Source organism: Lissotriton helveticus, chromosome 8, assembly GCF_964261635.1.
Source record: "Lissotriton helveticus chromosome 8, aLisHel1.1, whole genome shotgun sequence".
Taxonomy (NCBI): Eukaryota; Metazoa; Chordata; class Amphibia; order Caudata; family Salamandridae; genus Lissotriton; species Lissotriton helveticus.
Window position 1 is genome coordinate 18,716,424 of NC_136069.1, and position 14,384 is coordinate 18,730,807.

The following is a 14,384-nucleotide window of genomic DNA, read 5'->3' on the forward strand; positions in this document are numbered from 1 at the left end:
GACAGGATGGCACTTTTGTGATGTGTGAAGGATCACAAACATCTGACCACGGCCTTCTCTGTGGTGCCCTCTGTCGTTATAAATGGGCGACAAGGTGATCACATCTCTCAGAATGTCCTTATATTGTCTTGGATAACCATTGCTAACTTATCCATGGCTGATATAGGATATACTGCATGATCATGGACAGATGCCGGCTTTCAACCAATGGCACGACGCTTGAACGGAACCTGGACTCTGACTTGTCCATCTTGGTACACATCAGAAAGAAAACCCAAGATGTCCTGGTGCAGCTCTCTCCACTAAAGGAAGTGAAAAGACAAAGGGCCTGAGTACAATTGTGACGGATATCCTGGCCGCCAAATTACACTTCCATTATATCCTTCGGAACTTGTAAATTGGAGGACGTTTGTGACGGAGTGTCCCATCTGCCAAGATCTCAATCAGACGCAGAGGTACAAAGAGGACTCAATAAAGCTCCATCGATACGTATTTTCACACGGTTGATGCTTCAGTCCAGGATAAATCAAATTTTGTGTAATTTATTTAGATACCCCTTGACCAATTACTACCAAGGATGTAAAATGTAAATTGATACTTGTACAGCACACTACTCACCCACAAGGGTCTCAAGGCGCTTGTACGAATACCGCTGTGGAACCCATCCTGGCTTTCCCTGTGAGGTGTCCACTCCTGGGCACCCCCAAGGTGAAGCCAGGCATCCGTAGCGTTGTGGGGGCCGTTGTGGAGATTAAGCAAGCTATTGCCCAGAGTTGCAGAGTGGGACTCCATGATTGGAATAGGCACCGAGGCGAGAATTATCAGGTCCGTGGAATTTTGAGCCCAAGACCCGCCGAGGCGGGGAATTGAACCCTGGTCCCGGGCTAGACCTCTGCATCTGCCGCTCTAACCATTGAGCCACACTTCTCCACATGGTGGATGGATGGTAAAAATGTAATTCAAAATTTAACTAATCAGCGTGCTGCTTTGGTTGTGGGCTGGTCAATGGGGTCAAATGTTATAAGGGCCAGTCAAAATCCATTGAGTTTTGCATTCCCTTGGAAATGTCCACAGAACGCGTGGACCAAGCAGAAGTCGGGGTTCTACGCCGTGATGTTGTCCTCCTTATGAAACATAGCACACGCAAGCAGTAGGGGGCAGTATGAGGGCAAGGGGGTATGAGGTAGGCAGTCAAGGGGGGCTCCGGCTGCTTTACCAAAAACAAAAGCTAGCGCTTAAGAGGTCGGCCGAAGGGGCTAATGACGGATGTACGATGCCTTTTACATTCACAAATGTCCTGTTACTTGAATCAGGACATTTGCGACCGCTAAAAACATTTTGAGTATTATGAAACCCAAATTTTGATTCTGTAATACATTACTGAATGGCAATTTTGATTTGCGATCAAATACCGATTCAGTATTTGGAAGAGGCATATTTTGGGCGCTTCTTCCAAATACGAATCAGACTGTTACGCATTTATGTTTTTTATACTGAAATCCGGTTGCAAAACATGCTGCGACATATTTATGAAAGAGTTGCATCGACCTTGCGCAACGCAATGGGGTGCAATAGCAACGCAACTCTTACATTACTTTTATCAAGCACATACGGGCCTGCGCGGCTTGATAAATCTAAACTAACGCAATGCAGCACAAATCACTATGTTGTGTAACTCTGACCCATGGATTTAGGTGCATTTCCAGATTTACCATTATTGGAAGACCTGGGAATGTGTAAAAATTCTACGGAGCAGGTTTACAAGCCCCATGCGCCACTTTTGCGCCGCCGTTGCGTCACTTCTTGGACTTCTAGGAAGATGTGTCATGTTGTAAAGCCCTGGGCCACATGAAACCTGCGTCAGGTTTCATGTGGGCGTACTGGTGCAGGGTGGGTGTACAGGTGCAGGAACGCCTTGGAAAAGTGCCTGAGTGAAATCTACAAGATTTCACTCAGTCACTTTTCCGGCGCCGCTGCGTTAAAACCTTGCGCCTGCTTGAAGCAGGCGTAAGGTGTGATGCACCATGTGGAAGATAGGCCGGGTTGGCACAGTGCTGGAGTTGCGTCGCAACTCCAGCACGGTGTCGGGCAACATGCATCTGCCTATCCTTGCGCCATGACGCGCCGCATTGTAAACGCAACGCATTCAAGTCGCACGTTTCTTGGCGCATCCCTTCTGATTTGCAGGGATGTGCCAGGTAACGTAAATATGCCCCTACGTATTCCCAAGTGGAGGCGTATCGAGGAGAAATATAGTTGTTTATTTTTCCTCTTTCTATGTGTACTGTAAAATGCAGCACACAGAAAATGGAAAAATCCTTCTGGGGGGATTGATTTTGTGCAAGAGAGTCTTGTTTCTGCACAAAAACAATCCTGCTTACAACGCAGGCACCCTTGCACCGTAGTGCAAGGTGCCTGCGTTGGCACTAGGCAGCACATTGTGTGCCAGCGCCGGGAAATTACAGGAATGCACTGTATAATGTTAAGTACAGCCCATTCCTGCCTTTCACCAATCATACAGCGCAGCAAGGCGGCTGGCTGAGCTGCATGATTTTTTTAAAGATATGCCTCTAATACTTATCAACTACTGGAAGACAGTGGTAAAGCATTCACAAACAGGAAGGGCTCCCCAAGGGACACCTGCCCCTTTGTGAAGGATGTATGATGTTACAACGCATACTTTTACAACGCCTACCTTTACAACGCTGTTTTTACCACGCATACCATTACAACGCATAGCGCTTTGGGGTGCTGGATAGTGAATAGTTTAATTTACTATTCCAACTCCAGTCCCCGTGGATAGTAGGGAAGGTTATTGGATAGTAAATTAACCTATTCCCTATCCTAGAGCGCCCCCCAGAGCAATGCGTTGTAATAGTTTGCGTTGTAAAAGTTGCGTTGTAGTGGTAGGTCGTTGTAAAAGTTTCGTTGTAAACGTTGTATACCCTTTGTGAATGTTGAACATATATTTCTATAGAGTAGGCAGTGGTGCCACGGACCACTGCCTACTCTCAAAAAAGTTTAGTAGCATTTTTTGTTTTTTTTGTTTTTAAGCATTGTTTTTAAGCACATCCTGTTTTCCTCTAAAGAAAATGGCCTGCATTTAAAAGAATTGCTTTATTTAAAAGCAATCACAGAAATGGTGGTCTATGAACCTCAGCAGGCCACCGTCCCCGTGATGGCTGCGATTGCTAGTGGGTCGAAATTAGTGACATACCTCATTAATATTCATGAGGTAGAGGAGGAGCTTAGCGCGCACCGAAGATGGTCGCGTGAGCTCAGAGCTCCCGGACCTTCGCCACCTCCACCGATCATCCTGTATCTTATCCTGATTTAGACGACGGGCTTTTGTGGTCGTGACCTGGCTGATCATTTATCCGTTTTCAGATTGCGATTTGGTCCCCGGGAACCGAAGATAAGGACTTTTGAACATTTCTGGCCTGCTCCATGGTACTGCCCCGGGCTTGCCTTCTCTGCCAGCCGGGTGGTAATCGAATAACAACGGCCCAGGCGAGGCTCCCATGCCCGGTCTTCTACTTTCAGTTTCGATTCCTGTGGTCTGGCCTCATTGACTTTGCCTTGGTCGCCCTGGTCGCTTGTTTCTTCCACTACCACGTCATCGTTTGGTGATCTGGACTTTTGCTGCTCTTTGATCAGTGGCTGGCCCTCCACCTATTCTCCGGATTGATCCGGGCGTATAGAGTGTCGCCATTTTTACTAGGTCTCAGAATACCCTCCGGGGCGCACAACCTAAAATGACTACCAAGCCCGAGGCGGAGAGGCGCAAGACCAGACCGGCAACTCGGGGAGGTCCTGTGCAGTCCAACGTTATGGATCGCTATACCCTCACTAAGGGCTCTCCGAGTGGTATGACTAAACCCCCGGCCACCTTTGGGGATGACTCCCTGTTGGGTGAAGAACCGTCGTTGAAAGACGTCATGGGCGCCATTGCTGGGATGAAGGCCGCGTTGGGACAACAATATGAGGCCCTGACTCACAAGCTGGACACGGTTGCTATAGATGTTACTCTGATCAGGGCAGACCTCGGAAAGACTAACGAGAAGGTCAAATCCCTTGACCTGAAGACATCCAGTCTTGTCGCCGACGCTTGGACGATTTTGAAGGCCGCGCACGGCGGAACAACGTCCGGTTGGTTGGTGTCCCGGAGACGACGGACTCGTCAGCGGTAGACCTACTGGTGGAGGACCTTGTCCTGAATCACCTAGCGCCCAAGGGCCTGAGCAAGTTTTTTGCAGTGAAACGGGCCCACCGAATCCCGAGTGGCCCGCCCAAGCTGGGAGCTTCTCCGCGCCCCATCATTGCGCGGATCTTTAACTTTCGTGACAGAGATGCTGTGGTAAATAAATAAATAATACCTCTCTTTTTGACTAGACATATATCATAACAGATAGCTCAATAAATAAGAGTCAAGATTCGAGGTAGTAGGAGTTTTGCAGGTTTAATACAGCATAAGGACAGGAACAGGACAACCTGCATAGGAATAGAATGACAGGGCCCAGCAGCTGCTGGGGCTGGATCTGGGATGAGCGCGCTAACTTTTAATAACAATACATGAGCATATATACATAACGCAAACACATAGCATTACATTGCAGTAGGCGTAGCAGTGGGTGGAGCAGAAGGCGTGACGCGTAGCAGTCGCGAAAGATAAGGGTAAAAGTAGGTGTAACAGGGCGTATACATAGACATGTGATGCAAACGTAACAGAATATGTCATGAATGGGGCGGAAACCATGGAGGGGGCTACCTGAGGAGCCGGGACCTCTAACCTGATGGTGCGCGCAAACTAGCAATGACGTATCACTAGGAGAAGCTGGGGGCTATGAACTCTGTGCTAGGAGCAGAGACTGAAGTCTGGAGAGTCAGGGCGACATGTACCTAAACAGTATCTAGTATCTGATGTTTAGAGAACATGTTGATATAAACTAGAAGTCAGGAGGGGAAAGGCTAACTTGATTCTAAGACTGGACCATGCATTATTCTACATGTAGTGCGTGATGAAGAATATTAAATGACCATTAAATGCAGTATTTCTCTAACGTGGAGACGTGAAGGCTAGACAATGACGGAAACTATTGATGCAGTTCAGTAGCTTAGGAATGCAGAGAAGGAGGACTGAACTGATAACTGGAATCATAACATATTCTTGGCAGACTCAGAGGCTGAGCCAGCTGAACCGGGCACTGCGAGGCAGGAAGTAAGTGAAGGGTTGAGGATACAGGTGGGGGCTGTATCGCTCCTCAGCGAGGTTTTAGGAGACAGGAGCTGAATCTGGAGTCCAGGCCCTTTTGAGGCCTAGAAACGGGGACTTTATAATAGAATAACGTGCACACTGAGAAACGTGGCAACGTAGCTTTACATAGGCCTGATATTCGTAGTATTCACGAGGGCTGGAAACTGGCATATTAGAGGTGGACACAACTGTAATTGCGTCATTAATCGGACATGGGGAATGCATATGCATATTTAATCATGCACACATAACATATGATGGATGACACGTAGGGACACAGAACATGGCAAAATTTACTTTTCCACATTCCCTCCTTGTCACTACGTTTCCATCAGGAAACATCAATTTTCATGATACCGTCTATCATTTCATACAGTATCATTTGCTCGTCTCGAATTATCCTGGAACGGGATTTAGAACGGGGCTTGGGACTAGGAATACAAGAGGTAGCACAAATGCCGCAAATCGCAGGGCCACATTGTATACAGAGACAGCAGCTGAATATGATCGCTACTGCAATACCTAGGAAGGACAATATTTTCCATCCCCATGCGGAAATTATATTCCAGAACCAACCGGACCATGTCCAGGTGCCTGGATCTTGGTGTATCAGATGGGCAATTTTATGGAGTCTGGTTATAGCTGAATAAACAGACGGCGCGTTATTTGGAATGAAAATGCAGCAACTAGATCCGATGACTCTACAGGCCCCGCCCCTATCGGCCAGTATGACGTCAAGGACGAGACGATTCTGTAAAACGACAAATCTCATAGCAGATTGCTCTTCAGTTAAGTTACCTAGAGCAGAGGCAGTCTCATTTACTACAGCTTCGAGGGTTCTGGTTAACCTACGGATCAGTTTACTATTCTGGATAGGTCCTATAAAGAAAAAGAAACCTCTGTTGAAATCTGTATACTGTTCTAGAGCAGTTTCAGTATAATCGACAATTGGGGACTCCCTTCTATGTCTAATGTGTACTAGATGTGTATTTCTATGATAATCAGGTGGGGCTAGGAAAACTGGTGGCAGTAGGAAGGCAATGTAACAGGTTCCCTCCCAATCGAGGGGCAGACGAACATATGCGGTTTGACCACAAATAAAATAAGAATGACGTGAAGCTTTGAAAATAGATTTCCCACTGTCACTATACTTGACAATAGTAGTACATTCACTATGTCCTACATGTACAGAACCATAATTACGGACACATAATTCACCTTTGACTGGTAGTACTGAAATAGCAGGTAAGTCTGGAGTAGTATCAGACTGAACATTCAGGACCATAAAATTCGAAGAATAATTACCTAAATTATACACTTCATTTTCTAAATCTAACCCGGTTCTGTGGGGAAGACCTTGCTTGTCTGGAAAACATGTATTGTTAAGAAAAGACATATCTGTTGAGGATGACGTTAACGTGGACCATGCTCCACACGAACCATTATGTGAGAATGGATAAGGAAAAAGTGGCAGGACTCCCTTCGACGTCTGGAAAGGGGGGAGTCGACCACACACCCAACAATTAGTGGTATTGCTGGTCTGATGTGAGTAATGTAACATGCGGATAAATGAGTTGTTTCGCATGGCGAGGCGGTAAGAGAGTTCATGAGGAGGCAAATCACTAAACGTGTGCTCTACTGTAGCATTAGCAGACTTATTTACATGAAGAACTGGGAAATACAAGAAAAATGCATAACTGGTGCAGGAAATCATAATGCTGAGAAACAATATGAAACATAGAAAAACGATACATCGGATTGAGTTTTGACTAACTCTCTCACTATGGGGGTCTATTTTATACATGTCAGAAACAGTCTAACCGTTTCACCTAGGGGAGGACTTAGACAATCAAACTGACTGACTTATTTTACTAGACCGGAGTTTTAGCTTGTACTCCTGCTGCGGAGTTTTCTCTAACAGGGGAGGGGTTGTAGCAATGTCTTTTGCGGGACAGTCCTTGAGAACAATATTTTGGCAATCCTTCAAATCCTGGGAAATGTTCTTTAAGACGGGTTTCAGTCCATTAAAAGGTTTAATATGAGAAAGGTGCACCCAGCCTTTGCGTCCTTCCAACTTCACGGCTGTACGGGTGGTGAGGAGGACCTGTCGGGGCTCTTTCCAACGAGGCTCCAGCGGACTTGATCTGTCAAAGTTACGGACCATCACCATGGATCCTGGAACGATTTCGTGCGGTGCCACCTCGGTATTGTCTGGAAATGCGGCGGCAACCTGTGAACGACATGAGTTGAGGGCAGACATCAAGGAAGCTAGGTAATCTGTCAGCATATTACTTGAAACATCGGTAATACTTCGGGGTCTAGGAGTACCCCACATATTAGGGGGGCGGCCGAATACGACCTCATACGGGGACAGACCTGATCTGGAATGTGCGACCATGCGCATATAAAATAAAGCGACTGGCAGAGCTACTAGCCAGTCCACACCTTTTTCTTTACACACTTTTGCAATTCGGATTTTCAGAGTCTGGTTATGTCTCTCTACGAGACCGGCTGCTTCAGGATGGCGTACACAATGGAACTTCCACTGGTACCCTAACAAAAGGGAAACATGCTTCATGAGTTCAGATGAGAATGGCTGGCCGTTGTCAGAATATACGACTCTAGGGAGTCCATAACGAGGGAAGAACTCACGAACCAACTGCTTGGCAGTGGTCGCGGCTGTGTAATCTGGGACTGGATATGCTTCTGTCCACCTGGACAAAGCGCATACAACTACAAGGACATACTTGAAACCTCGACATCGCTCCATCTGAATATAATCCATCTGGAGGACTTCAAAAGGGTGGTCAGGGGGCTGGAATCCACCTTGTTCCACCGGGACACTTTTACCTGGATTAAACTGACAACATATCATACAGGTACGGACTTTCTGCTTGGCTGCAGCTCGTAAATGCTTGTTAAACCAAATGTTCTGGATACTGTCTAACATAGCTTTTTCTCCTAAATGTGCTGGACTATGTGCGGTATTAATAATGACTTGAACCATAGAGTCGGGGAGAAACCATGTGGCTCTACCCTTTGTTAACCATCCTTGATCTGTCTGGACCCCTCCTTGTTCGGACCATTTCTTGATTTCATCGGGAGTAGCATGTAACTGGATATCTATGACATCTTGTGTAGGGTCCTTAACTGTCATACATGTAATCGGATCTGGAGTGTGTGTCTGATTAACTGGAATGTCTGGAGTCTGTGTTGTAAGCTTGGCTGTGCGATCTGCTAGATCATTACCTTGGGAAATAATGTCAGTAACTTTCGTATGTGCTTTGCACTTCATGATAGCAATAGATGTCGGTAAGTGTATGGCATCTAACAGAGCTTGAATAAGGAGACCATGCTGAATCTTGGTTCCATGAGAAGTCATGAAACCTCTCTCCTGCCAGAGCACTCCGAAGTCGTGTACGACTCCAAATGCGTAACGTGAATCTGTGTAAACATTAACTTTCAAGTTCTTGGCGTGTATGCAGGCTTGTGTCAGAGCAACTAGCTCTGCTGCTTGAGCGGACAGGGTATCAATACGGTGTGTTTCAATAACTTCGGTGTCAGTAGTCACTGCATACGCGGCGACTAGTTCTCCTGTACTAGTTCTCATACATGAACCATCCACATAAAGTGTCAGGTCGGGGTCTGGTAACGGAGTATCTGTCAGATCTTGTCTTGGCTTTGTCGTAATGTTAACTACTTCCACGCAATCATGTGTGGCTGGATTTGAATTAACTGATGGTAACAGTGTAGCAGGATTTAGGATGTTGCAGCGTCTGATTTCTATGTGTGGCTGGAACAGTGTCAATTCATAACCTGTTAAACGTGCAATTGTCAAGTGCTGAGTTTGTGTTCGGTTTAAAAGAACTTCCACGGAATGTGGAACTTGTACTGTCAGGGAGTGTCCTAAGACTATGGAATCACTTTGTCTGATAGCTAGTGCTGTGGCTGCAACTGACTTGAGGCACGCAGGCAGAGCCTGGGCTACAGGATCTAATGTGCTCGAAAAATAAGCACAGGGCTTGTATTGTCCTGCTTGATCTTGTGTGAGAACAGATAATGCTGTACCTTCACGTTCAGTAACGAAAAGTGTAAAAGGCTTACTGTAGTTCGGTGTCGCTAGAACTGGAGCTTGGCATAGGGCTTTCTTTAACTCATTGAAACTAAGTGTATGTTCAGATGTCCAAGGGAGGACAGTCGATACGGCTGCCTCCTGTGTCGTTAACTGTATCAGTGGTTTGGCTAGAAATGCATACTGGGGAATCCATTGTCTGCAGTAAGAAGTAAGGCCGATAAAAGCACGTACCTCCTTCTGGGTCTTGGGCTGAGGAAGACTCGCTATTAACTGGATACGGTCTGGTGTCAACTGCCTACCCCTCTTGGACAGTAAGTGTCCTAAGTATACCACTTGCTGGACACAGAATTGAAGCTTAGAAGGGGACACCTTGTGCCCCATCTCGGCTAGGAAATACAAGACTGTAAGGGATGCTTGCTCGCAAGCACGTTCAGAACGGGCTGTGATCAGTAGATCATCGACATACTGGAGCAGGGCAGTGTCAGTTGGCATGTGAATGTTGTCTAGTTGTCTCTTGAGTGCTTGACTGTAAATACTAGGACTTTCTGTGAAACCTTGAGGAGCTCGTGTAAACATATAGCTCCTTCCATTTAAACAAAATCCGAAAAGGAACTGGCTGTCTGGATGAATAGGAACACTGAAAAATGCGTTCTTGAGGTCTATGACAGTGAAGAACGTGGCTTCGGAATCAATGGCCGTTAATAGGGAAGAGATGTCTGGGACAACTGGGTACTGCGGAATAATACATTTATTAAGCTCTCGTAGGTCAATCACTAATCGATATACTGGGGGTGCATTTGGATCAGTACGTTTCATGACTGGAATGATCGGAGAATTACATACATTGGAGTCAGTTTCTACAACCACTCCTTGAGCAATAAGCTCGTCAATAATTTTGGATAAGGCTGCTACAGCCTCTGGTGGCAATCTGTACTGTCTGATTCGTGGTAACACTACACCTGGCTTGAGAGTCACACGATAGGGTGTGATTTGCATATAACCTACATCAGTTGGACCTTGCGCCCATAAGTGCTGCGGAACATTAGACAGTCTTGAATCAAAATCTCGTAATACATAGTGACCCTTAAAGTCACGTAGGAACAATCGTATTCCCTCTGGGGAACAGCATATAACTGCACCTAACTCTTTCAGTGTTTTAATGCCTAATAGGTTTTCTGGACATGACTTAGTAAGTAACAGATCAGTAGTGCGGGACAATGGACCTACTTCTAGAGTAACTGGCTTTGAAATCTCATTTACGATAGGTTTTCCTGAAAATCCAAGGGAAACATTTCTTGAGCCTGAGAGCGGAGCCCCTGGAACTTCGGCGTGACTAATTGTGGTCCTACTTGCCCCTGTATCAATCAAAAACTTTCTGTCTTTCCCTAATACTTGACTGTGAACATAGGGACGTTCTTGATCTACAGGTATCTCGATGAGAGGCAAGCCTACCTCCCTCTCTAGGCTGTTTCATGAATACTGCTGGTACTCTGGATACTCAGACTGTGCATACTGGTACATCTGCGATGTAACGTGCTGTGTTGCAGCAATAGGCTGCGGTGCTGTAACTGTCTGTGGTGCATTCTGTGGCTGAGGAATCTGTGAAACTTGTTCTTGTCTAGGCGGACGTGGTCTTTCTTTAGTCTTACCAGTAGCTATGTTGTGTTTCAGAACTGCACACTCATTTATGAAATGACCTGGCTGTTTACAATAATTGCAATTCCCTTTAACGGGAGCTGCAGGATGACTGGCTTGATTCGGACCCCTCTTCTGACTGTCTTGAGGAACAGATTGTGCAACTAGTACTTTCATTTTCGTGTCTTTCATACGTTTTCTTTCGTGTTCTTGTTCTTCTCTGATTCTATTCTGGTGGTATTGGAGCATTTGCAACATCTGGGACGGGGTATTAGCTTGCCAGGTACTTTCGACTTTCAAAACTCGATTTTTAATTTGTGGGCTTGAATTCTCGACTAATTTAGTAACAAAAAGGTGAGGGTATGACTCACTACTCGTCTTGAGGCCACTGTTGATACTAAAACATTTTTCAAATCTAGAATAAAAATCACTAATATCCTCATCTTGCTTCTGTTTACAGGCTGAGATTGCATCCCAGTCTTCTTTTCTCGTTGTCAATAATCTAGGTAAAACTTGTATTAATAATTCTGGTAATTCTTTACATTTATCTCCAAGACCGGTACCTGGTACTCGTGCCTTGTCTTCAGCTTCTAGAACTGCCCAATCGATCTTTTTCTCTCCCACCTCCCATTCTTTTTCCTTGAGCTTTTCATACACCCCTGCGGGCAGCAGAACCTTTAACATTTTAATTATATCTGGATATGTGTATTCTCCCATACGGAGCATGTCTTTTAATTCTCTATGAAACCCTGCTGGATCTTTGTCATGACAGGGAATTAATTTCTTCATCTCGAGGAGTTCCATCTTTGTTATTGGAGTGTATACAAACACTCGCTGCATTTCGCCACCCGTTCCTTTAACTGGGTGGACTTCTCGTAACGGATTCTGTCTCTCCATGTAAAATGGTTTACTTTCTGGGGGTGAGGCATGAACAAAATGCGGGTTCAAAAACGTTCTATATTTGTGACGCTGTTCTAGAATGACACTAATTAAGTCGGTACCTAAACCTTTCCATCTATACTGGAGTAACTCGTTCAGGATATCATGTAACGGGCCTGGATCAGAGTGCTGACCCTCATACAATGTAATGAGGTGCTGAATCATATACATACCCGCCAGTCGTTGCTCGGCTGGGGGCATTTTCAGAAACATTTGTGCCACTATTTCGTCTGGAAAAGTGGTAGAATCAGTAATCCATCGGACTGCTGATCGGGCTAGTTCTTGTTCATGCATGGTACTTAACTCACTGTAACCGATTCGTGATTTCAGAATGTGATCGGTAGCTTGAAACACTTGTTCTAGTGAACCTTGTTCTGGTGCTGGATGATGGAAAGTAGACTTGTGTTCTAGGCGTAAATGGCGATCTGGAAATCTAGATTTTCCTACATACGCTATTCTGGCGGGATTCTCGTCCTCTACCTCTTCAGTATCAGAATTACTTTCTTTCTCGCTTACTTGTGCTGCTTTACGTTGTTCGTGTATCTTTATTATTTCTCTACGGATTTTCTTGTACATACTCTCCACAGCACCGACGGTCTTGTGCTTACCCTCGGCTATATTATCACTCCACCTTGTCAGGATTCTCATTTCGGCTTGATCTTTAGACGGGTAATCTTGTTCTCTTATTAGACAATTGATCAGAAACTTTAATATCATGAGCTGGATCTCGGCTTTCCTTTGAGACATGGCCTCGCTAATGCTTTCTGGATCATCCCCTGTACGGATGAAACGATATATTCTGTCTAGATCTTCTTTCATATTCGGTAAGGTGACTAGATACTCGGCCACCTTTCTTACGCGGAATGAATATAAAACCATATTATCCTCGCCTGGGACTGGATCATAGCCGCATTCGGCAAGGGATTTTCTTATTTCTGCTACAGTCTGATGTCTGGGCGTACGCTGTGACGCTTGTGCATGTAATTCGGCTGTCGTTAAACGCTTGTGTGGCGGCGGGGTTTGAGGAGTACCTCCTCCTGCGGCCCCTAAACTGGAGTCTAGGTCTACTGAGGCTCTTCGTCCTGGCAGAGTGGGAAATGGAAATGCAGGCTGGACTTGTATGGCGGGCTGGACCGGGGGTACCGTAACAGGTACTCCGGTGTCTGGAGGAGCGGGAAGTGCCTGATTTACAGGGACTGGCGGAGCGCGAACAGGATTTGCATATTCTGGGACTGTGTCGTCCAAATAGGACGAAATAATAATATCAGCTGCGGTCTGTTTGTGACGTAGCTTGGTCGGAACTAATGGTGGCGGGAAATTACTGGATGCCTCTGGGGTCGCTTTTGGCAAGCCCTCGGCAAGGAGAGGATACATACCCCTAATAAGGGCATGCCTCTGTCTGTCTGACTGTTCGGATTTGACTTGTTCACCTATCTCGATTAGTTCTTTTTCTTGTGCTCGTTCTAAGGATTCTCTACTTAATTCTGACTTTCTGATTTCCTTTTCACTTCTTTTATGAGCTTCTTTGCGCCATAACTCGATGGCATCTTTCTGTGATTGTCTGGCTTTCTTTTTCCATAATGCTTCTTCTACTCGCATGATGCACTCGGCATCCCATGTACCCGATACGGGCCATCTATACTTTTCTTCTAACTGTTTGGTATACTCTACCCATAAATCTAGATACAATATGGCGCTTATGCCATGCTTTTGATACATAAAATGACCTGGACTGTCCCTCGGCGGAACAGGAACTGCTTCTTCTAACAAACCCTTTCTAGTTTTTAGCTGACGTAATCTCGAAAAGAGAGACATTGTAAACTTGAATCGGAACACAATACAATACACGAGGAACAATAACAACTGGGAAAACAATTCAGGCATACCACGACATTGGAAATACATTGAACAACATCATAACATAACAGTTCGGACAGAATATTACCTGGAATACTGAGAACAGAAACACAAGAATTTCTCGAGAACGGAACAGACTAGAGTTTACTGGATGCACTGCTGAAACAGTACGGAACATACCGGTCCCATAAAGGGACGCATCAAGACCCGTATCCACCTAGGTGAACACTTCGTTTGTGAGTCTGTGTACCACCAACCCACGGACCAGAGTCAATTTAGATTGACCCTGTCTAGATACTACCCCAGTAATGGTACTCACCGGGCAGCAAGAACGGAAAGCCTCGGACTGGACTGGACTGCTACGACGACGGACGACGAACTTCGGACTTCAGTTACGGGTGGACCTCCGGATACCTCGGACCTTGGACTCTCGGCTTGGGCTCTGGTCGGGACTCGCCGCGTTCCTCCACCGTCTCGTTTGGATGCTGGACCGCCTCCTCCGTCTCCTCCGTGGGCCTGAGGGATACTTGAAGCAGAAATATCTGCCGGTGCACAGAAGAGTTCCGTCACGACTGCAGAGGGTCAGGGGGTCGGCGTGGCTTCACCGACGCGTGGGGAAAGGGC